General features: G+C 43.3%; 1 protein-coding gene across 3 annotated transcripts in view; it reads left to right on the top strand.

The window, feature by feature from the left end:
* The first annotated feature begins 1,344 nt into the window (after positions 1–1,344).
* PLCB4 (phospholipase C beta 4) overlaps positions 1,345–24,186 on the top strand; it is a 237,214-nt gene continuing 214,372 nt past the window's right edge. For all 3 annotated transcript variants that reach the window (XM_063125320.1, XM_063125321.1, XM_063125322.1), the window contains exon 1: positions 1,345–1,396. The gene's annotated coding sequence lies outside the window, so the exon portion shown is untranslated. The remainder of the gene's footprint in view (positions 1,397–24,186) is intronic.

Genomic DNA, 24,186 nt, shown 5'->3' on the forward strand with positions numbered 1-24,186 from the left:
CTGGGAGAAAACCTGATTAAACTCAGTGGGGCTTACTTCTAAGTAGTAGAAATGTGAAGCCTGAAAAAATGCTAGAAAGGTGGGGGAGGGGCCACCCCATTCTCCCCAAGGGTTTTTTTTAAAAAAAAAATTGCGGGGGGGGGACATGTCCCCCTGCCCTGAATTTGCCCGATTTCCTCCCTAGTCTGCATCTTCTACTTCTGAATAGATATGTGTAGGAACCCACTGAACGTTTTTTTTAAAGTATTTCTTGAATGCAAAACAAACAGGACCTGCAATAAAACGTTTCAGTGCACAGTGCTCTGTTCTGGACACCCCACCTAACACACCTAGGGCTCATCTACATCAAGCAGGATATTGCTCTATGAAAGCAGTATATAAAAGGCAGGAGCCACACGACTGCTTTATAGCGGTATTGAAGTACACCGACAACTGTTGGGGACCATGACACATCTACACCAAGCAGCATATAACACTATGAAAGCGGTATATGGTATGTGTCATGGGTCCCGACAGTTGTCAGTGCGCTTCAATTCCACTATACAGCGGTCGTGTGGCTCTTGCCTTTTATATACTGCTTTCATAGCGGAATATCCTGCTTAGCTTAGCTTAGCCCTTTGTGATTTGGCTGCCAAGATACTAACCTGTGCGCACAGCCTGGTGTTGCCATGTGCCGGCTTAGGTAATCGGTGCTGGCGGCTGCCACCCCGACACCGCCTAGGGTCCCTCAATAGTAGTGTGCACCTGTGTGTGTGTGAGAGCGAGAGCGAGAGCGAGACGGGAGTTTGGCTGCGTGCTCCTGCCGCCCTGGCCCTCGGGGCTTTGGCAAGGGCAGCAGCGCGCCAGAGCCTTCGCCATGCGGCATGTTTGTTTGTGTCCATGCGGGCACCTGGGATTCGCCCAGCGCCCCTGGCCTTTCCCTCCCCGAGCAGCCCCATGGAAGACGATCTCGGTGCTGCTAGTCTCCCCCCGCCGCCCGGCCCCCCTCAAAGGCTGCCGCCTTCTTCCTCGACAGGGCACGCGCCGGCTCGTGGGCCTCCCCCTCCCCCTCCCCCTCGCGGGATCGGGCCGCGCTGCTGTGGCCGGCCGCGGGGCGCGCTCCGCACGCGCGGGCGCGCACTCCACAACCCCAGCAAGCGGCCTCTTCTGCGCGCCGGCCCAGCTGCGCTCTGCGTTCTGCAACTTCAGCCGCCCCGAAGAAAGCAAGCCAGCCCCGCGCGCGGAGCCGAAGGCGGGGGGGGGGGCGGGGAAGGAGAGGCGGGGGGGGGGGAAGCCGCCCTCTTCCTCCGGCTCCTCCTCCGGCTCGCGGAGCATCTTGTGCAAACAAAAAGGCTGGTTGGCGGCGTCGGCGGCTCCTCTGCTTTCCCCCCTCCGGGATCCTCCGGCGGCAGCTGATGTAAGAGCCTGGCGGGAGCGCTGGGAAAGGCAGGCGGGGAGGTGGAGCGGGGAATGCGGTGCCGCCGCCGCCGCTGTTGCGACCCGAGGGCTGCCTTGCCTGGGGCGAGCCGCCAGCCACAGACGCAGCCGGTGTCTGGCGCTGGCGAGCGGAAGCGGCCGGCAGGTAGGGCCAAGGGGCCACGGCCTGAGCCCGGCGCGGCGCTGCGTTGCCTTCTTCACCTCGGCTCTCGCTCTCGCCCGCACGGGATGCCCGTGGCGCGGATCCCTCCTCCGGGGGAGGCGTGCATGGGTTCGTGTGGGTGCGCGCCCGTCCGCCCGCGGGGGACCCTCCGTGGGTGGCCGCGTCTCCCTCGCGCGCGCGCGTGTGTGCTTGTGTTCCTCGCATCCTCTTGTCCGCGGAGCGTGCTTACTCGGAAGTAAACCCCACGGTGTCCAACGGGGTTTACTGCCCGGTAAGTGCGCCCAGCAGCGTGCCCCGAGGGTCGTTGCATGGCTGGGGGGGGGTGTTGTTTGTTATCGCTTGCTCTTTCTCGAGGCCCCGTGGCGAAAGCTCGTCCATGGCACGACTGAGGCCACAGCTAGACCTAAGGTTTCCTGGGATCATCCAGGGTTCGCCCCTGCCTGAGCACTGGATCCCCTGCGTGTCACCTAGATGAACAGGTTTGACCCCTGGACGATCCAGGGATAAACCTTAGGTCTAGCTATGGCCTGAGATGTTTGCTTCACCTTGGCTTTGTTCACAGCTAAATACAACCGACCCCCACCCCCCACCCCACCACCACTTGGCACCAGTAGTAGATCGCTCCATATCTCAGCGCCCAGCTTGAATCCTTGGGTCTTTCTATTACTACTCTTTTTCTTCCTATCCTCCTCCTCCTCCTCCTCCTCATTATCATCATCATCTGAACAGGTCTCCGTTTTCTCTATGTGCATCCGGAATGAAATGTCAGTGCGGTCTGCAGTGCTAATAAATGTTTCTCCAGCCGTCAAGTCTAACTTTAGTTTTGGACCCTTCCCAACCTGAGGTGAAGAGGGGTTATTTATGTGCCCTGGGAGGTGAGAGATACTTTCCTTTCTATGTAGTATGAAAGTTAATACATAGAAAGGAAAGTACCTCCCAGGCCACACAGATAACCCCCTTTTCCCTCTCAGGTTGGGAAGGCTCCTTTTATAATAATTGAAAGAGTGGGTACGTGAAGATCTGCTTTTTTGGGCTAATTGTTTCCCGGCGCGATTTCAGATGAGACTGTCTCATGAAGCAGGTGTTGAGTGTGTTAGCCTAGGTTCATGTTGCCTGTAAACGACCAAAGTGAATTTGAGAGATGGCCGAACGGTGTGCCATGAAACACAGGGTTTTTCTTACTGGCTAAGCTCCAGTGTGCACTATTGGTTCGTAAAAAGACTATAAGCACCTGGCTTCATCGCATTGTGCTGTTGCTTCTCTTCTGGATTTCACCTCCCCCGCCCCTTTTACTTGACAGATGAGGTAATACTTCAGGTCAAGAGAGTAATTTTTTGGAAGCTGTTCAGAAAAGTCCAAGGTCTCATATACAGATGTGTTTGGTCTGTGGTTATAACGCTGGTGATAAACCACCGACGTTAATTCCTGCCGGAAATGAAACATACCCAAGAAAATACTAAATTTGCCACTATCGCTGTTTTTGACTACTTGTGGAGGAGAATATGCGCCTGTGTGTTTCTTTGTATGCATAACATACATATCCATGCATCAGATCACGGTAGCATACTTTCTTTTGGAACTTAAAAACAAAATAAAGAGGCCAGCCCATAAAAGCGATAGCCTTTCTGAATGTACTCACTGATAATAAATTACTGTTCTCAGATGAGAGGTTGCTGATGTATGGTGGAATGCTACAGGGTGTTATACTCCCTTGGGTGCTGACTTTTGTCTGGGAGCACACCCACTGCCGCCGTTTCTGAAGGATCTTGTAGAAGCAAGGAGGAGAGGAAAGGAAGCTTACTGCTTCATGCTGTGAGCTTGGAGATGTGCGTGATTGTGAATTTTATTATTCGTGGCAATAATGTCAGTGTGGTAAAACATATCAGTTGTGCAGCATGACGCGAGGGATTGTTGTGTCACTAGCACATGAGTCAGGAGTCTTGTGCATGAATTATGACAACCAGAGAAAACGTGTGTGTGGAAAAGAGCCAAGTGTTGAAGCCGCTTTGGTTTGGAAGCAAGTTGAAATCTGCAGGATGTGTTTCGACGTTAACATGTTTATGGTTGGGGTCCGACTGTACTGTCCATGCAGATTAAATGAGAGGGTACTTTCAAAGATGGGCGCATCTCCAGAGTTTCAAATGAAGTGGCCAAAATGCTGCCCTTTCAGTTAAGCCACCAAAGCAATGCTAACTGGAATATGCAGTGTTTTGTGAAAGTTCATAGACAGTAAAATTGTGCAACTTTGCCAGTTGTGGGTTGTCATTTAGGCCAAAGACATGAAGTTCTCAAACTCTCTAAGAGCAACAGATAGCACGGTCATACAAGTTATATAGTTTAATATTCAATATTAGTCAATATCTGGTGTGATTTTGAAGTAGTCTATTGTAAATAGTCATGGACAATTTCTTGTTTCCATAGGCTGCCTTTGGAACTAGTTCTTATATAAGCCTGTGGTTTTTTTTTTTTTTGTTTTTTTTTGGCATCTCAGAAATCACAGTTGATGTGTTGGCATTTAATAATACAGACCTTGTACGTTGCAGGTAAGATTCTGTTTACATATAAAATGAATAGTTTCCATGTCAATGGTAGGAAGGAATTAAATAATTAAATTTTACTGTACTATTTTTTAATGGGACTTTATTTCAAAATGTTTTAGCATTCTGCTGCAAAATCTCAGTAAAGAGCCTAGGCCACAACACAACAACCAAAAAATAGAGTTAAAGTTCATGAGCTTAACAATGCCCAGCTCTGTGATGGATCATGGCCCTCGTCTTTGCCTACAGATCAAACTTCTGATAAAAGATATATCTGCTAGCAAGTGTCAAAACAATTTTAAAACCTTCCTGGATTGTTGGGTATGGATTCATATCTGCTTGCATAACAATTCACTTCGCTTTACTGTTGCGCTCCCACACAGAGAAGCTTTGTTTTAAAACACAATTAAAATTTAAAGAAGAATCCAGAAATATCCAAAGCGTATTCCTGTTGGCTGTGGTATGTGAGTAAGGAAAATGTTTCCAGGTGAAAAAAGGAGACCACATGATTGCCTCCAACCCTAAGGCTGCCTTCAAATACAGCATGTAACAGCACAATCCTAGACATGTTTAATACAGAAGAAGACCTAGCATTCTGGCTGGGGAATGGTGGACATTTTAGGACCCTTTTTTCTGTCTGTAAATATACATAGAATTGCACCCTTAGATGACCATCTCTCAGTGTATAGCTCTGAATTTAGTGAATGACAGTATTATATGGTTTTTAGTCTTCTACCAATAAATCCATAGCTCTGCCTTGACGTTCAGTGTAGTTTGTTTGTTTTTCTTAAAACTATGGCTGTATTGTTCCAGTAATTTTTTGGCAGTCGTGTTCGACTTGGAGCTCTGTTGGGAACCTGTCAAATCCATTTGCCTCCTACCATGAAGGGAAAAAAAGAGTTCCTTGTTTAAAGTAACTTAAGTGCTTCATGTGTAAGGTGGGGACATGTAAGTTGACTGTTATGCCTACTCATTTGGGCTTGAGTAACTTCAGCCTTTTTACATTTTTGCGGCTGGCTCACACAACAGGGATCTATCTCACCAAAGCCGAATGTATTAACATTTCATAGTTGGAAGGAGGAAGCAAAGAGTATTCCTAATCCACGGTAAGACAATACCTCTATTAGAACCAGTGAAAATGTCACAAATGCAAACGTTTGTATTCTTCAGAACTTTTCATTAGGCAGAATAAAAAAAAAGTTATTTATTTATTGCATTTACATTTATATCCCACCTTTTTTTCCTCCAAGGAACCCAAGGCAGCGTACATAATCCTCCTCCTCCTCCTCCTCTCCATTTTATCCTCACAACAACAACCCTGTGAGGTAGGTTGGGCTGTCTGACTTGCCCAAAGTCATCCAGTCAGCTTCCATGGCTGAGTGGGGACTAGAACCCAGATCTTCTGACTCCAGGCCCACACTCTAACCACTACAGCACACTGGCTCTGTTGGAACAGGGAGGGGAAGGCGGGGGAGGAGAAAAGGCTGAAATTAGTGTGGTTGAGCCTTTGTGAACTTGGGCCGTTTCTACACTGTCTTTTTTCCTGGGATCGTCCTGGGATCATCTCTGTGCATCCAAATGCCACACTGGGGATCCCGGGAGCAGGCAGGAATGATCCCTCCATTTTCCTGGGATAATCCTTAGGTGTAGAAAGGACCTTGATGTCCTCTAAATAAGTTATACTACAACTCCCTATCACCCTCAGCTAGGATTGCCATTGGGTTTGTAGGATGATGGGAATTGTAGTCCCACACATCTGGAGGGCACCCAATTGGGGAAGGCTTGTGTACTTGCTCCCCATGGCTTCAATCTGGTATACCTGGGAGTAATCTGCATTGATTTCAAGGGGATTTCTGAGTAGACATATCTAGGATTTCACTGTAAGGCTGCAGTTTTTAACATCTTGAGCTGGAATGTACGAGGGATTCTTCAGATATAATTGGAGGTCAAGGTGCAAGAGGACACACAGAAAAAAGGAAAGAAAAAAAAGATGTTCTACCATTTTGGTGAATATAAAATCTGTTAGTTACTCAGTTTTGACTTAAGTCCTGTTTGGAACACCAAGGTTCCTTGGGAGGCACGGAAATAAAAGCAATGTGATAGTTCTTATTAGCATAGTTGGTTTAATTCTTAGGCACCTATTGCTCCACCTGATTTTTTAGTTTTGTGTTTTCTCTTTCTCCCCCTGCCCCCACCCCAGACTTATGTGTCTCTGTTTTGAGATGTTGAGTTATTACTAGATTTCCTATATCCCAAAATGGGGGAACATCCAACTTTTGCTTTTTTTTTTTTTGTCTGAATACTCCTGGATGCAGTTTTTGCAACTTGCCTTGCACCATGAGAGGTTAATCCAGTTACGTCTGCAAAGCTCCTCCTTCATTGAAGCTCAAGATGGTTATAAACTGCAACTACACTGATCCAGCCCAGCTTCCCTTCTTCTGGCCCTGTTTTTGTTTAACATCCTGCACAATGAATGTTCTGGAGAACTTGAAAGCTTGCTGTCTACGTTGTGATATCTTAGTTGGTTCTAGTCAAGCTATTGCCTTATTGTGATTTTTTTTTTTTTTTGGATTTTGTGTTTCTAACGGAACAACTCCATTATGCTCTTAAAGGAATTGTTATGTTTCTCATAAAAGGCCCAAAGAAACTGGCAGCCTTGAGTGTGAAGAATGTTCATTTTCTTAATTTTTTGTCAATTTATGTCCAAGGCAGAGCGTATACTTTTAAACTGTTTGTCTCAGCTTGGTGCTCCGCAGATGTGTTGGACAACAAATCCCATCACTTCCACCATCCCCAGCACCAGGTTGAGGAAGACAACAAATTCAATAGCTGGGCCACTAATTTTGGTGGCCAGGGTTTCGAAAGCAATCCCTTTATCAGCCTACCTGACAGCTACGGACGGGAGATCAGTCCCTGTTCTGTGTTTCTGCTTTGCGTCAGATTAGGACAGCGATGGCTAAGAGCAAGGCCAGCTTCATAATGCTTTGCCTAATTGAGTGAGCAGGTGCTCTTCTCCACCCATATTTTTCAAGGGCTGCAATACTTTACTTTTGTTCAGCTGATATTTGTTGCTACTTGTTATTTTTTCTTGTTTCATTTTTAATGGCATTTGTTAGTTTTGTGTCTTCAGAAAAGTAGCTTAGAACATTTTTTAAAAAGTATTTTTTGGATGCAAAACAAACAGGACCTGCAATAAATTGTTTCATTACACAGTGCTCTGTTCAGGATACCCCACCTAACACACCTAGGGCTCATCTACACCAAGCAGGATATTCCACTATGAAAGTGGTATGAAAGCGGTATATAAAAGGCAGAAGCCACACTTCTGCTTTATAGCAGTATTGAAGGGCACTGACAACTGTAGGGGTCCATGATACATGCCATATACTGCTTTCATACCACTTTCATAGTGTTATATCCTGCTTGGTGTGGAGGTGTCATGGGCCCCAACAGTTCTCTGTGCACTTCAGTACCGCTATAAAGCAGTAGTGTAGATCCTGCAGTGCACTTCAATACTGCTATAAAGCAGTACTGTGGCTCCTGCCTTTTATATACAGTTTTCATACTGCTTTCATAGTGGAATATCCTGCTTGGTGTAGATGAGCTCCTAGTTTTTAATTCCTCTCTCTCTCTCTCTCTCTCTCTCTCTCTCTCTCTCTCTCTCACACACACACACACACACACACACAGACCTTTAACATTCTGTAACGCTTGAGCTTGCTCTGGGTTCATTGGGCTGTGTTTGGGGTGCAGCTGCCATAGGGTATTTTTCTCCAGATATCTTAGACCTCTGGAAATCTTGTTGTTCTTCTGAGTCTCTTGCTCAGTCATGCCAGTTTGTCTATGTAAGGAACGGCACGGGGGAACTGAGATCACTGTTAGCATATATGGTGACGGATCCTGACTTGTGGAGGGGAGCTTGGAAATGAACGTTGCTGCACTTTTACAAGGTGCTCTCTTGACACACACACCAATACTCTTCACATATATGTATAAAATATACTCACAAGGATTTGTTTGTGATTTTGAAAGCCAAGAGCTTCTATAATCTCATTCAGTCCTGTGCCAAAATCTGGCCTCGAATTTTCTCCCCCATGAAAGAAACGTTGATTTTTCTGCTTCATTCTCAGGACGTTTGATTTTTTTTAAAAAAATATTTCTGTGGTGTTTTTGAGCTTACATAATCACTGCAAGGTGACTGGAAGAGCTGCCTATTTTCTCTCTCTTTCCATTCCATGTCATTCCATTGCTCTACAGCCACCCAAACTGCCTGGCTTTCCTATGAGAGGAGTTGATTCATGGTATCTCCCCTTGAGCTTTAATTGGAAGTGTGCGAAGCCAAGGAAGGTACAGGCTGACAGGGAGATAAGCGTACAATAAAAGACACAACACTCACACACACACACACCCTGTGGCCACCTGAAAACTAAAACAAGCACAAGAATCCAGAAACCAACCCATGAGAATTTTGGCAAAATTGACTTTTCCTTTGAATTTCTTTTTGAAAGCAATTTCTTCTCTATCAAACTGAATGGTCGAAAATAAAAAGTGCAAGAATGTTTTGGCACAGCAATACTTTTAGCAAGCAGCATTAAAAAAAAATCAAGGAAGTAGCTCCGGCTATTGGGCGGTATAGAAATGTAATAAATAAATAAATAAATAAATAATAAGCTAAAAGGTTACACAACACAATAAACCAACAATTACCATAAGAAAGAGAGAGAAATTTTAAAAAAGAGCAATTTAACAACTGTTAACTTAGTGGGTAGCTATTTATAAATAGTTTTTATGATCTATCTATCTATCTATCAGATGTCTAGTAACAATCATAAAAGTTTTTTTATGACTATTACCTTTTGTAAACCGCCCAGAGAGCTTCGGCTATGGGGCGGTATATAAATGTAACAAATAAATAAATAAATATTTTTATATAGCAGTAATAATGACAAAATTTTCAAAATATTATCAGTGACTAATAAACATAAAACAAATAGCTGGTTTAACAATGTGTTTCTGTTTTTCGTTTTGTTTTAAATAACTAGATGCAAGGTGCACAGCAACTTTGGGATGTCGCCCTTACTGTTGATACCTCTGATTGAATGAGGCTTAAGAATCTGAGTTGGTTGTTGTAAAAGCGGCTCTTGCAATGAAGAGGTCTCAGCCTTATTCCTGGGCAGTGTGTGGGCAGGAAATACAGCTGTTAGTGTTCGAAACTTGGGGCTAGCATAAGAAGACCCTTGCTGGATCAGATTGAGTTGGGATACATCTAGTCTGGCATTCTCATTCTAACAGTGGCTAGCCAGATACCTCCAGGAGCCCCAGAGGTAGGCCATGAAGGCAATGGGTCCCCAACCCATTACCCCCCACAAGTAATTACCGGTATACATTTTGCAGTAAGTACACATCAACCTTCCAGTCTATGTTGTTGTTGACCAGTGCAGTTGTAATGCTCCTTAAACCCTGATTAAGGAACACACCCTGGAGACAATGACTATGGAGCTAGGGCAGACTGATAAAACACTTAGTATGTGATCTAGTATTTATTTATTTATTTATTTAAGCATTTCTATGCCGCCATTCAGCCAAAAAAGGCACTCAAGGCGGCTTACAAAAGTATTTCTTGACAGTCCCTGCCCACAGGCTTACAATCTAAAAGACATGACACAAAAGGAAAGGGGATTGGGAGGGAGGAGGAGGGGGGGAAAGGAAAGGAAATTCAGGCACTACATTCTTAGTTGCAAAGTTCAGCAGTTACAGTTGACAGTTAGCAGCAGGAGGGAGGGGGCTCTCAGCTGGAGCTGGACCCAGGCACGATGGAGAGGTGCCTGGCTACTGCTTCCTCCCTCACTGGTGGCCTCTGCAATGACACTTGGCAGCAGGAGGGAGGGGGCCCTCAGCTGGAGCTGGACCCAGGCATGATGAAGAGGTGCCTGGCTGCTGCTTCCTCCCTCACTGGTGGCCTCTGCAGTGACAGTTGGCAGCAGGAGGGAGGGGGCTCTCAGCTGGAGCTGGACCCAGGCATGATGGAGAGGTGCCTGGCTGCTGCTTCCTCCCTCACTGGTGGCCTCTGCAGAGACAGTTATATGACACTGATTTCCGGGTTCACCTGTCATTGTTCATTGAAACCAGATGAGCTTCGGTATTTGGCAATACAGCCTTTTATTCAAAAATCTGCAGGCATAAGAAGGAGTAGACTATTCCACAACATTCTTGTGACTTCTCTGCATTTTTAAAAATGATCATAGAGACCATGGCTAGATGGCTAGTATTCAGCATTATAAGACTGTTTTGATCCAGTATAGCAGGTTTTGTTTTTAAATGCATCTCTGAAGGCAGTTATTTGAATGGAGGAGAGGTGTGATCCAGGAGGATGCAACACTGTATAACATTTTTAGGGTTTGAATATATATATATAGTTGTTTACCTTTTCATATTAGGAACTACTGAAATATTTTTCAACACTTTTTGAGACATCTCAGCAGATGGAGAGAGTTTGTTACTAACTAGCTTCAGTGGAATAATAAAAAATGACCTTTGGATGTAATGCTGCGGTGTGGTTACCAGGAAGAGACCGGAAGCTTTCACTTTTATTTTAGATTATTGTGATGTCCAAAACTAGACAAACTGTGATGAACCTTAACCTTGGTTTGTTGAAGCAAGGCAACTTCAAACCACTGGTTATGAAGTCAGCTTGTTTCAACAAACCATAATTAAGTTTAACCACAGTTTATGGTTTAATCAACATTCTAAACTGTGGTTAATCTAAAGCAGAAGCTTTGAATGTCCTTGTGGCCATGATAGAGGAGAGACGAGGGGGAAGTGTGTGATCCTGAGACTTGCTGCAGCTTGTACTTGTAATGCTAAACTATGGTCCAAACACAGCCGTGGAATCAGCTGCAGAATCCAGTGCAGTGAAACATTATATTGGTTTTTCATTTCTTCTCTGGAAAAAGAGATTAGTTCTGCTGTCTTTACCATATGTCTGTGTACCCATCTGCTTCCAAACCGTGGGATTCTTGATGCCAGAGTGCCTAATTATGTAGGTTAAGTGATTTCTGGTTAGGAATGTTTTTGAAAGCTATGGGTTTCTGAGACAGGTGTGTGTGTGTGTGTGTGTGTGTGTGCATGTGTGTGTGTATGTGTATTGATGGTTAGTAAAATGCTGAAAATGGGCACAATTGCTTGACATTTAAAGAGCAAAGATTTTCTAGGTTGCCAAAGTAGTACAAAAAATAAAAAAATCAAAAAAAATCACAGGGTACATCTTAAGGGTGCCATGTCCTGAAAATAAACAGTAGTGTAGCTAACTTTAAGTTGTGCTAGGGTTGTAATTGATTATATTAAAATACCTTGGCTTTTGATCATTCTAGCTTCCTGGGATACAGCAGTCAGGGTCTATCTTGCAAGCAAACTAGACATCACCTTCTTTGGGGTATAACTTGACCAGCTTCGTATATGTAGGGTGACCAGATGAAAAGGAGGACAGGGCTCCTCCTTCTTCTTCTTCTTCTTCTTCTTCTTCTTCTTCTTCTTCTTCTTCTTATTTATTTATTTATATAGCACCATCAATGGCTCCTGTATCTTTAACAGTTGCATAGAAAAGGAAATTCCAGCAGGTGCCATTTGTAGGCATGCAGCACCTGGTGAAATTCCCTCTTCATCACCACAGTTAAAGTGCAGGAGCTATACTAGCGTGAGCATATACAAAAAAGGGCAGGGCTTCTGCATCTTTAACTGTTGTGATGAAGAAGGAATTTCATCAGGTGCTGCATGTCTACAAATGGCACCTGCTGAAATTCCCTTTTCTATGCAACTGTTAAAGATACTGGAGCCCTGTCCTCCTTTCAATATGATCACCCTAGATATGTCATGGAAGGAATACACTGAAATGTATAAAAATGACTTCCACAGTACCTTTCTATGTTGCAGAGGTGTCATGCCTTCAACAGGTGACGGTGCTAGGATTCATGCTGGCCAGCGTTCCGTGAATCTCCAACCTAGTAATTAAGTGTTATCTGCAAGGCATCTCAGCCACTCAGTGCAATCCTGTGCAGCTTTGCTCAGAAGTAAGCCCCACTACCTTTAGAGGAGCTTACCCTCTAGTAAGTATTTAGGATTGCAGCCTAAAGGTGATCCAAGTCGTTGGGTTCCATGGGCAGTTTCCATGACCAGCTACTCTAGCCACCGCAGCTGACCTTGATCCTTCCCCTGTGCATCCTGCAGGCAGCTGTAATTCTCTAGGAAAAGATTAATTGTGTGGCCACTACTGCAATTTAAAAAATCTGGGACCAAAGAGCAAGGCAACATCTGTTGTTAGCTTCATGGATGTCAGGGGCTGTATGTGTGTTTCGAAAATGCATCAGAACTATTTCAAAAGCCAATGTGTTACTTGTATAAAGTATACCAATCATTGTTCCCTGTTTTCCAATGGGAATGCCAGCCGGGGCACTGGAAGCCGAAACAACACCTCCCACACACAACAGGGTGATGCCAGCAGGCTTGGGGAGTTCTGAGCTTTGCAGAAGTCCAAAAATCCTTAGAAAGGAGCAGCGAGGAGGGTGGAATGGAATGCAGTAGTTTCTAAGAGGTGTCAATGTACATTGATGGTGCTATATAAATAAATAATAATTATAAAATAATAATAATAAGAGGCCCGGTCCACGCGACAACATTTTGTTGCAGGTTCTGCTTGTTTAGCATGATTTTAATATCTGTAGTCCTGAAGGTAGAACAAGAGCAATGAACCCTTTCTGGTTCAGTCTTGGAAATAGTGCTCATTCACATATTATTTATTATTATTTATTACTTTTATATTCTGCCCCATAGCCGAAGCTCTCTGGGTTAAAAACAGTGAACACTAAAAACAAATATGCAAAATTTAAAACCATAAAAAACAGACAATATCCGTTTAAAACAACTATTCTGGGGTCAGTTAAAAAACTCAGCATATGCTGTTAAATGCCTGGGAGAAGATAAAAGTCTTGACCTGGCGCCAAAAAGATAATAATGTTGGCGCCAGGCGAGACTCGTTGGGGAGATCATTCCATAATTGAGGGGCCACCACTGAAAATGCCCTCTCCCTTGTTGCCATTCTCTGAGCTTCCCTCGGGGTAGGCACCTGAAGGAGCTTAGATGCTGAGCGTAGTGTACGGGTAGGTTCATGTCAGGAGAGGCGTTCCGTCAGGTATTGTGGTCCCAAGCTGTGTAAGGCTTGGGACCCCCCCCCCCCAATGTCAGATTTTCTGCACTTATGTTGTATGATCATGCCATGTAAGAACAGATACCCATTCTAAATGCCTGTAACTTGATTAGATGGCTGTTCTTCTTCAGTTAGCATCTTTATACACCAATCTCCAGCATTTGCAGAGATTAGTGACAAAGTCTCAGTAAGCTATATGATGACTAAAATCTGTTAAAATGTCCTGGGACCATAGTGGTGATAGATTAATTTGCTGTTGTCTTGGCATTGTTATTATTATTATTATTATTTATTTATATAGCACCATCAATGTACATGGTGCTGTACAGAGTAAAACAGTAAATAGCAAGACCCTGCCGCATAGGCTTACAATTTCCCCACAAGAGTGAAGTGTGGATGGATAGCATGGCTTATGTGTGTTACAATGTAATGCTGCAGAAAATGGGAAGGTTAAAAGAAGAAGAGGTCCCTGTGATTATCTCCATATGATGACTGAAAATTCCGGGGCTGCCCAATATCCTAAAATAAGGATCCCGTATTGACATTCCTGATTTGTCAGTTTGCATGCTCTCAGTACAATTTTGCATGGACAACAATTTGTTTTGTCTTTCCCCTGTTTTTTCGTCATCTGCAAATTTACCTCCTGCTCCAGAGATATTTAAAATAGTGGGAGCAAACAAGTGGGAACTGCAACACAGTGTTGCAGCGTGGAAGGCTCCTGTGCAGTGTGCCAGCCATGCCTTTTTTCAGGATACTGCATTCCACTGTCCATCTTCACCCCCCAGGGACATTCCATTTTCACTGATCACGCTAAGTCTTCATTGAGCTATTTTGGGTCCCCCATCTACTTAGGTCCCCCCCTTGAAGATTTGTTTGTACTTGGTGCTCCCCCCTCCCCAAGCCTGTTAATACCTCTCTCTTCTGCATGGATGGTACTGTTTTGGCTACATACAGATCTGCAATTTGTAGAGGGGGGATGTGTCCTAATTTACAATGGACAGTCCTCTATTTTAAAGGCATCCTCTATTTGAAGGGCTGCCCTTTCTAAGTCCAGTTTAAAGATCAACCGTCAGAAGGAAGTGCTGGGCCTACCACAAGGTGTAGTGATGGCCACCAGTCTGGATGGCTTCAAAAGGGGGTTGGATAAATTCCTGGAGGTGAAGGCTATCAATGGCTACTAGCCCTGATGGTTGTGTGCTATCTCCAGTATTCAAGGCAGTAAGCCTGTGTGCACCAGTTGCTGAGGAACATGGGTGTTGCACCATGTCCTGCTTGTTCATCCCTGGCCACTGTGTGAACAGAGTGCTGGACTAGATGGACCCTTGGTCTGATCCAGCCTCAGGGCACTTCTTATGCCCATACACAGCACCTCAACTCCAAAAAGAGAGAATACTCTCAGGATGCTGTAAACAAATTTATTGTTGCAAAGACCAACATGATTCAGCCTCTTTCTTATTTATTTATTATTTATTTATTTATTTATTTATTTATTACATTTCTATACCGCCCAATAGCCGGAGCTCTCTGGGCGGTTCACAAAAATTAAAACCATTCAAAGTATAAAACAACAGTATAAAACCATAATATAAAATACAATATAAAAGCTCAACCAGATAAAAACAGCAGCAATGCAAAATTACAAATGTAAAACACCAAGTTAAAATTTATTTATAGACTGTTAAAATACTGGGAGAGTAAAAAGGTCTTCACCTGGCATCTAAAAGCATATAATGTAGGTGCCAAGCAAACCTCCTTACGGAGCTCATTCCACAGCTGGGGTGCCACAGCAGAAAAGGCCCTTTTCCTGGTAGCCACCTGCCTCACTTCCTGCCAAAGGAAGTGAGGCAGGTGGCTACCAGGAGGAGGGCTCTTTTATTTATTTATTTATTTATTTATTTATTTTATTGCACTTCTATACCGCTCCCATAGCCAGGGCTCTCTGGGCGGTTTACAGAAATTCTAAAATTGAGATAAAAACAAGTATACAAAATTTAAAACTCTAAAACACAGAACATACACATAAAGCATTAAAAACCGATTAAAAACTAAACATGTGGGTGATTAAGATGTGCCGCCATATGCCTGGGCAAAGAGGAAAGTCTTAACCTGGTGCCGGAAAGATAACAGCGTTGGCGCCAGGCGAGCCTCGTCAGGGAGATCGTTCCACAGTCTGGGGGCCACCACCGAAAAGGCCCTATCCCTCGTTGCCACACTCCGAGCATCTCTCGGAGTAGGCACCCGGAGGAGGACCTTAGATGTTGAACATAGTGACCGGGTATATTCACATCAGGAGAGGTGTTCCGTCAGGTATTGTGGTCCCAAGCCGTGTAAGGCTTTATAGGTCTAAACCAGCACCTTGAATTGGGCTCGGAAACATACAGGCAGCCAGTGCAAGCGGACCAGAGCAGGTGTTATATGGTCAAACCTTCTGGTTCCCGAAATCAATCTGGCCGCTGCGTTTTGCACAAGCTGCAGCTTCCGAACCGTCTTCAAAGGCAGCCCTACATAGAGTGCATTGCAGTAATCTAACTTGGAGGTTACCAGAGCATGGACAACTGAAGCCAGATTATCCCTGTGTAGATAGGGGCGTAGCTGGGCCACCAGCTGGAGTTTGTAGAAGGCACTCCCTGCCACCGAGGTCACCTAAGCCTCAAGTGACAATGGTGGATCTAAAAGAATCCCTAAGCTATGAACCTGCTCCTTTTTGCTCTTTCTTTTCGCTAGGCCTTCTTCAAGGGATTGTAACAAGGTCTTAAGAAATTATTTACAACAGATTGTGTTGTGTTTATACATGGGCAACTCTTATTTATTTAACAGTAAATTTTCTCTACGGTTTTCTACATATAAATTAGCATATGCAAATTTGATGCAAATTGGTTTCCTCTTTTGTCTGCTCTTTTGTTGATGCATTTCTTCTTTTTTGGAACTGAGGAAGTGGTCACTCAGGGAATTGAGTTTGCGACCAGTATATCGAATAATTAAAATAAATGTCATGCTTAATATTAAGATGATTATGAAGAAGTGTATGTGGCAGTGCATTACACAAAATGTCACGTGCTATTAGCCACATAAAAATACTATTTTCGTTTGCCTTTATTTTATATTAATTTTTAGTTCATGTTATTCCCATTGTGAACAGAATAATGGCTGCGTTCGCATTTAACAAGAAGCCAGACTTCCAGAGAGTCCTGGCTTATCATTCATGAGCAACCTCCTGGTGCATGCTGCCTGTTTAACCTACGGCCTGCTTCAGACGTAACGGAAAACCTTGGATTCCCATGACGCCAGTGAGCCCATATGGGCCTCAGGCTTTTGTGCTCCTTCTTCGGTCTTCTCATCTGGGGCACGAAAGAGGATAGGGAGGAGTAGGTAGACTGTTTGGTGCTGATGCAGGCTTCTTCCTTTAGAAGAACTTGTGTTCTTCCAGATGTTTTGAACTTCAGTTCTCAACAGCCCTAGCCAGTATAGCCAATAGTGAGGGCTGATGGGAGTTATAGGCCAAGACATCTGGAAGGCCACAAATTGCCTATCCCAGATATAGTGGGAGACCATGATTTTCCATTAAGCTTGAACAGGGTTTATGAGATTGGGACCTCATTGTGCAGAAAACAGTGGTGTCTAAGATAGAACATTTGCTGGCTTGGCTTGCATTTCTTTGCGTTTGCAACTTTGGCCTTTTTGAGAAACATCTGGATTAAACATCTCACTTGAAATGCGACTCCCGGAATGGGGTGGGGGGTGGGGGGAAAGCAAAAATTCTAGATATTTTTGCTGTTTTCTTCAAGGCTTGATGTAGGGGGCAAAAAAAGAATGAAAAATCCAGATTGAAGTGGGCAGGGAGCAAGGGCAAAATGAAGAGGCTCTAATGAAACACTTCTTTTCGGAATGACCAGTGGAACTGTGTTAGCTTTTATTACAGTGATTTTCCTATATCGAAGCCCCACTGGAAACAATGGGACAAATTTAATCATGGGTCATGACTAACTTAAAACCTCATTAATTTCAGTGGGACTTAAGGCATGGCTATTTTTATTTGGATCGGGGCTACTTATTTCTAAGTCCATCTAGTTTAACCTTCCTTTTGGGAGATGGCTATTCTATTTGAGGCTTCCATTTAACACCCCACCCCACCCGGCCCACTTTTCGTCAGTTGGCAAAAGAGTTATGGTTATCTCCATCTGCTTATACCAGAGATATTTGTAGTTGTTCTTTGAATAAAAGCTATACAACATCAGTTTCCCCAAAGTACTATTTTTAATATGCTAAATTATGTGTATTCTGAGCATGGTAAATAAAGTCCAGATTTTATAAAATGGTATTAAATACATTTCATCCCCCCCTCCAAATCCCAATTTCTTCCCCCTTCCCTAGAAACCCTAAAATTGTTTCTTCATGGCTTAAAATTCTCTGGAAATGTTGAATATTTTACTTTAAGACACAGTCTAGAATTCACAGCCCAACAATAAATCATGGGTTCTCTTTCAGGATTGTTTGTGGTTAACAAACCATTTTGTTTGTTAGTGTCACGACAACAGAATTCAACAACCCATGGATTTAATAAACCATGGATTAGTGTAATGTGTGAACAAGGTTAATTTTTTTTGTTGGTGGCGCAGATTAAGGCTGTGAAGAACACATCGCAAAATGAATTTACAGAACATTGTAAAATAGCTGCTAAAGACCACTGTTCCAATTGTTTTCTGAAATGGTTAGGTCTAGTTGTGATGTAACTTATGTCTTCAATATTCTCATCTGGTTTGTATGTAATCAAAATGTTGCCTGAAAAATGTAAGACGTTTATAATCTCTCTATATAAAACGCTTAAGTATGTTACCGTTTTGCCACACCCGCTTTGCCTTCAGGAATTCTAGAATGGCTTCAGCTGATACAGGTTGCTAAGCAACAGTAACAACGTGTAATGTCAGCTGATACAGGTTGCTAAGCCCCTCGCCCGACTCCTCCGGGCTTTCCAAGGTAATCCTACTCCCCTTTCTGCCTCTTCGCTCCCCCCCTCACAAAGGGGGCAGTGCTACGGTCCAGAGCATGAGCGAGGCACGGCCGGGGCCCTTGGTGGCTGGGTGGAGGCTGCTCACCTGTTGCAAGCCGAGGCCCCGGCCTAATCTCATGCGAGCTGGGCAGACTGTCGTAGGCTGACAGGAACCCCGGGGAGAGGGAGACACCTGCTCCTCCGACCTCCCTGCCTCCCAGGTCTGCCAGACGGCGCTGTATCGGTGGCCTCCAAGCAGCCCGTGCTCCCGCAATGATATTTAATTAATAAACTTTAAGATATGCTACAACGGCGTATGTTACGCCGGGTACAGCTAGTGTTACTTTATATGCTCTCCCCTATTTTTTTTTTAAATTAGAGGAGAGAAAATGTTATTTAGCAAAATCTATTTTAAATTTTAAAAAAAACATTTAAACTTGATGCTTTATTTTGGCATCTATCACTAGATAATACAGACAAAAAGCAGATGCTTAAAAATCATCCCAAGTAACAATTTTCTTTCTTTTTCTTTTTTTGGAAAAAATAATTCAATAATATTCCACTCCTGCCTTTCCTAAATTAATTCTGCAAGGCGCTTAAGGCATCTGCCAGTATCTTTCAGACTGATTAATTCACAGACCTGAATGTGAACAAAAATAGTTGTTTCTCAAAGGGAGCAAAATGCTATCTTCCCTTGAAACACACATTTTGCCTTCTCCTGGGAATCCAGTACCCAAAAGAATTCATCGCGGTAGTCCTTGATCCCTGGGGATTGGATAGTTTACTTCCTTGAGTTTCAGTTATCTAAAACACATGGCTACAATTAGTCATGATGTTTTCATTCAGTTTATTGGTGGTCATAAAGATAACACATGTAAATGTTTCCAGGATTGCATCCCAAGAATAAATTAAGACCGATAGGAGTACCAACACAGTAAGTGGAAAGAACAGGAGATAAATATCACCTGTAAACATAGTTGTGATATGCTAGAAATGATAATAGTTCAGTTCAGAAACCACATCACACCATGGCTTGAATTAGCAATGGATCAGAACCTGTGTCATGTTTTCAGCTTGCAAGCATACAGGCAAAGCACTGGTCTGGCCTGCTTGCCTGGTTTCATTTCCAGTCTGCTCAGCTCTTCCGTTTCTAACTATGGCGCAGGGACCTCCAGCACTGGAACAACAGCTGTAACCATTTGTCAATTCAAACATCATACAAAACCCTTGTTTGCTTTGAACCATGGTCTTAATTCTGGTTTGCTAGCTGATTCCAAACCATGGTTTGTGAGTTCAGACATGTGAAACCCCTATTAAGCTCCATGTACTATGGTTTGGTGTGATAGCTTAAACCTCTTAGAGATATTTTTTACATACGGACAGCGGTATATAAATCTGTTAAATAAATGAATATATATATATATATATATATATATATATATATATATCTGAATTGAGCCAGAGTAGTGTGTGAAAGAGAAGGATGTGCCTTTAAATATTCCTTCAGTAACTGTTTTGTGGCTGAAATATGCTAGCTTTGTTCAAGAGAGGATTTGAGGATCTAGTTTAAGCCAGTTGGGTTTGCAGAGTGGTTTGTAACTCGGTTCCAAGTGAGCATGAGATCGGTTTGTTTGCTAGATAAATAGGCAGGCTAAATAGAGATGGATGTCTCTAATCCATTTGGTTGGAGGATCAGGCGACAGACAGCTGGGAAATCCGCTCTACCCGCCCCCACCTCTCTCTCTGGCTTTTGTATATAGCAACCCTAGCATGGACTTATAAATGAAGCATTGTTTTGACTGTTTGAACAGAGTTTAAATTTTAATCCACTTCCTGTAATTTTTTTTTTTTAAGAAACGTAGCAATAAAGAGCAAGGCTTTGATATTTTTCTCCTCCACTTTGCTATCAACCAATCTGTTTTACCGCATTTCAGGAGCTTAGCTATTGTTGGCTCTGAGATTAAAATTAATACATAGGTGCTTTTATTCTATTCCAGACATGTGGGTGCCCTTTCCTTTCTGGCAGGGCTCTCCTCGCATCTTTTTAACAACCTGGGGAACGAACCTTTCCCCGTCCATTAAAGGAACTGTAACTACTGAGGAGAATAGCTCCACAAGACCAAACCAAGCCAACAAGATAGGAATAAGTGAAGAAGGGGATTTTATTAAGCAGATTTTTTTTGGTCCTAGCAATTTTTCAGAATTCGAGGTAGCTCTTTATCGGGGAAAACACCCACTTGGAAACTGCTTTCCCTTGCTTCAAAGAGCATTGCTGATTCTCTGGCTTGGATCAGGTCTTCAGCCAGCACTGAATAGGTGTGCTGGGAAACAAATGGCCCTATTGTTTGGTAGACGTGGCCTCAGCATTCAGTACATGGCCCAATAAAAATACCACCTGAGACAAAATTGATTGAATTTATAATGCCAGATTTTGAAAATAATACAATTTGTTCCTGCTTCTTTTTATATAGAAAAGAAGAATTTCGCTCAGGGGTGGGCAATCTCTTTCAACCCAAGGGCCTGATTCCATTTTGGGAAAGGTTTCAGGGACTGCATTCCAGTGGTGAGTACGTGGAGCCACGTACCAATTAGACCAGCATATTTTAGCTTAAAGCACTTACTGCCAGTAACTAAGGGATCCTCTAAATAAGCGATTTATTGCATGCTCATGATTGGCGACTCGTGGAAGTTTATGGGTCAATTTCATGACATTGTCAACAACCAGGATGTCTCCCATGAAATCCTCTGGAAATCCCAGGAAGAGAAGCTGGTGGTTTTGAGTTTACCTGATCACCATGAGGCAGCTGAGGATGCCATGTTTGTGTTTTCTTTCTATTTCACATTTCTCAATGGTCCTTCAGCTTCTCAGGCTGCCTGCACTTCCTGATCTGAACAAGCGCTGTGGGAGGAATAAATTCATTATGTCTTCCCCTGGGCTTGAAGTGCAGGAAGCTACATACTACTGGAGAGATGATTGTCCAATGAGAAACATAATACTCACACAGACCGTTGGCCACTCATAAGTAAGGCAAGCACAAGAACTCTGAACCCAACTCAGGGGGGTTTCTCCAAAAAGTTCTTCTCTTGAATTTCTTTTCAAAAGCAATTTATTTTCTAGCAAATTGAATTAGAACATTAAAAAAGTAGGAAAGGTTTTTGACACAGAAGAGTTTATGATTGAGTCCAAATATCAAAACCTGGGATATGTCACCAATCTGTTCTGTCTCCAAAAATATGCTTTGAACCCAACTTTTTGGGTTGCTGAAGACTGGGTGGGGGGGGAGGGTTGGTCTCATATGGTTGTGCATGCCTCCCCCACCCACCCAACTGCATGAGAATTGCTTTCCGCCTGTGCAGTGTGATTTGGGGTGCTGGCCTTATGTGTGTACATTTTAATACATCTGTATTATATATAGATGCTCATTTAAGGTATTCTTAATGCAATTTATTCTTTAACATTTAAGAACCTGATTTTAATATGTGTTTTTTTTTTAAAAATAGAAATGGTTGATTTTTATCCACCTTAGTCCTTCAGATGTAGGGCTAATACTGACCTCTCTCACCGGCTGATAACGTTTGGCTCAAATGTTGAAAATTAACAAGGAAGTCACTTGATCTCTGAGGAGACCTCTCATGCTTTAATCCAGAATTATACATTGCAACTACCACTACACATACCCCTTCACACATATACTATCGGTGCTACGTCTATGGACATAAATAACTTCTAGTATCCTTTAAGGACTAGAAAATTTATGTAAGACAAAAAGGATTACTTGGTGCCCACAAAGCCTTTAGGAAAGTAATTAACAATTAGTCAGAAAGCAAGAGGAAAGAGAAGGTGGCTTGTTCCTTCATCCCTGAAGACGAGTGAATTTTAATTATTGCTAACTTTATTTACGTGAATTGACTGGAGATGTTTTGGAAAGAATGGATATCCTGAATATTTGAGGAGCAATCTCCATAGTTCAGAAGACAGGTTTTGCTTTTTTGTTAGTTGACATTGGGCAGAGTGTCTCCCTGATGTGTTTGTGGAAGTTGTCTGTTATTTGCATAAATATGATTAAAACAAACAAAAAGAAAAACGGAGTGATTTATGAGCATGCAGGTGAAGGAAGCGTCTTGTTTCCACATCCATACACAGCCTTAGCCCTGCCCACCTGCCTGAGACTCTCCATGGAGTCTTTCTTTTTTCCTTGAAGAGTAAGGAGCAATCCTGTACTTGCTTACCTGGCATTGAACTCATCACACTGAACTCAGTTGGGCTTACTTCTGAGAAGACATGTACAAGATTGCATGTAAGTTTCTAGCCCTTACAGAGATACTCGGGTAAATATGCAAACAGTTTTTCTCCCCAATTGGTCAATAAGAATGCTTGGCATGTCATTGACCAGTGATGAAGGCTAAGCTTGGCACCTCCTTCTTTGACCAGTGACGAAGGCTAAGCTTGGCACCTCCTTCTTTATAATAATCTTAACAGCTCAGGCGGAATGCCTCTGGACTTTCATTCATTTTATTTCATTTCTAGAAACCTCTCTGGGCAGTTCACAAAAATTACAATCCAAAGTACATAATATAAAATATTTAACATAGAATCATGTTAAAACAGTTAAAAAGCTTTAAAAAGTTGCAATGACATTTTGGGTCCTGATAAAACACAAGAAGCAATAATGATGATGATAATGATAATGATGATGATGATGATAATAATAATAATAATAATAATAATAATAATAATATTTCTTACCTGCCTCTCCCTTTGGTTTGAGGCACGGAACAACATTATTACAACAATACAATATAAATCAAATACGTAAAACTAATTTAAAGAGCATATAAAACCAATACAATATCAAAAAACATTATTATATATTATTATATTAAGATATTAAAAGCCTTGTCACATGTCATCTGTGCCTGGGAATAGAGGAAAGCCGAAAACATGACAATGTTGCTGCCAGTGAGATCTCAGTGGGGGAGAGCATTCCACAATTGGGGTGCCATCAGTGAAAAGGCCCTGCCTCTTGTTGCCATCCTCCTAACCTCCCTTGGAAGAGGCACTTGGAAGAGAACCTCAAGTGATGATCACAGGTAGGTTCATATTGGGAAAGGCAATCCATATGGTATTCTGATCTCAAGCCATGCAAAGCTTTATAGGTTAAATCCAGCACCTTGCATCGGGCTCGGGAATGTATAGGCAGCCATTGTGAGCCATTGTGAGGGGTCAGAATTGGTGTTAAAGGCTCAAACCTTCTGGTTTCCGCTATCGATCTGTCCACCACATTTTTCACAAAATGCAGTTTCCAGATAGTGAACTTCCTTTTCTTCAGGTATGCTGTGGGCTGTCCTCTGCCCCAAAACACAGCAAGTCTGCTTAGAGTAGCAGTGGACTCAAAGATACTATGCGACCCAAGTGATAAACTGCATATTACACTAAAGCTCCCAAAGTTATTTTTGGGGGCGTGTAAAAGCAGTTGCTCGCCCAAGATAGTTGTCAAGGGATAGTTGCCAAGGTCCAATAGTCCAGCAGGAGCCCACTGACAAGAACTTCCTGGAGTTACTCCTCTCCTTCATGATTGCTTCCTGCATGTTCACCTGCCTTCCTCTCACTCTGGCCCAGACAGAGGTGGTGGTGAGAAGGAGGAGCAGGACACCCTACTGCCTACCTGTTCACTGCCTGGCAAGCAAGCAAGCAAGCAAGTGGTAGCAATGATGGGAAAGGAGAGGGGAGGGCCCGTGGCTCAGTGGTACAGGACCTGCTTCGCGTGCAGAAAGTCCCAGGTCCAGTCCCTGGCATGTTCAGGCAGAGCTAGGAAGGGAGCCTGCCTTAAACCCTGGGGTGCTGCTGCCAGCTAGTGTTGACAGTACTGGGCTAGATGAACCA

This window comes from Elgaria multicarinata, chromosome 4 (assembly GCF_023053635.1).
Source record: "Elgaria multicarinata webbii isolate HBS135686 ecotype San Diego chromosome 4, rElgMul1.1.pri, whole genome shotgun sequence".
In the NCBI taxonomy this organism is placed as follows: domain Eukaryota; kingdom Metazoa; phylum Chordata; class Lepidosauria; order Squamata; family Anguidae; genus Elgaria; species Elgaria multicarinata.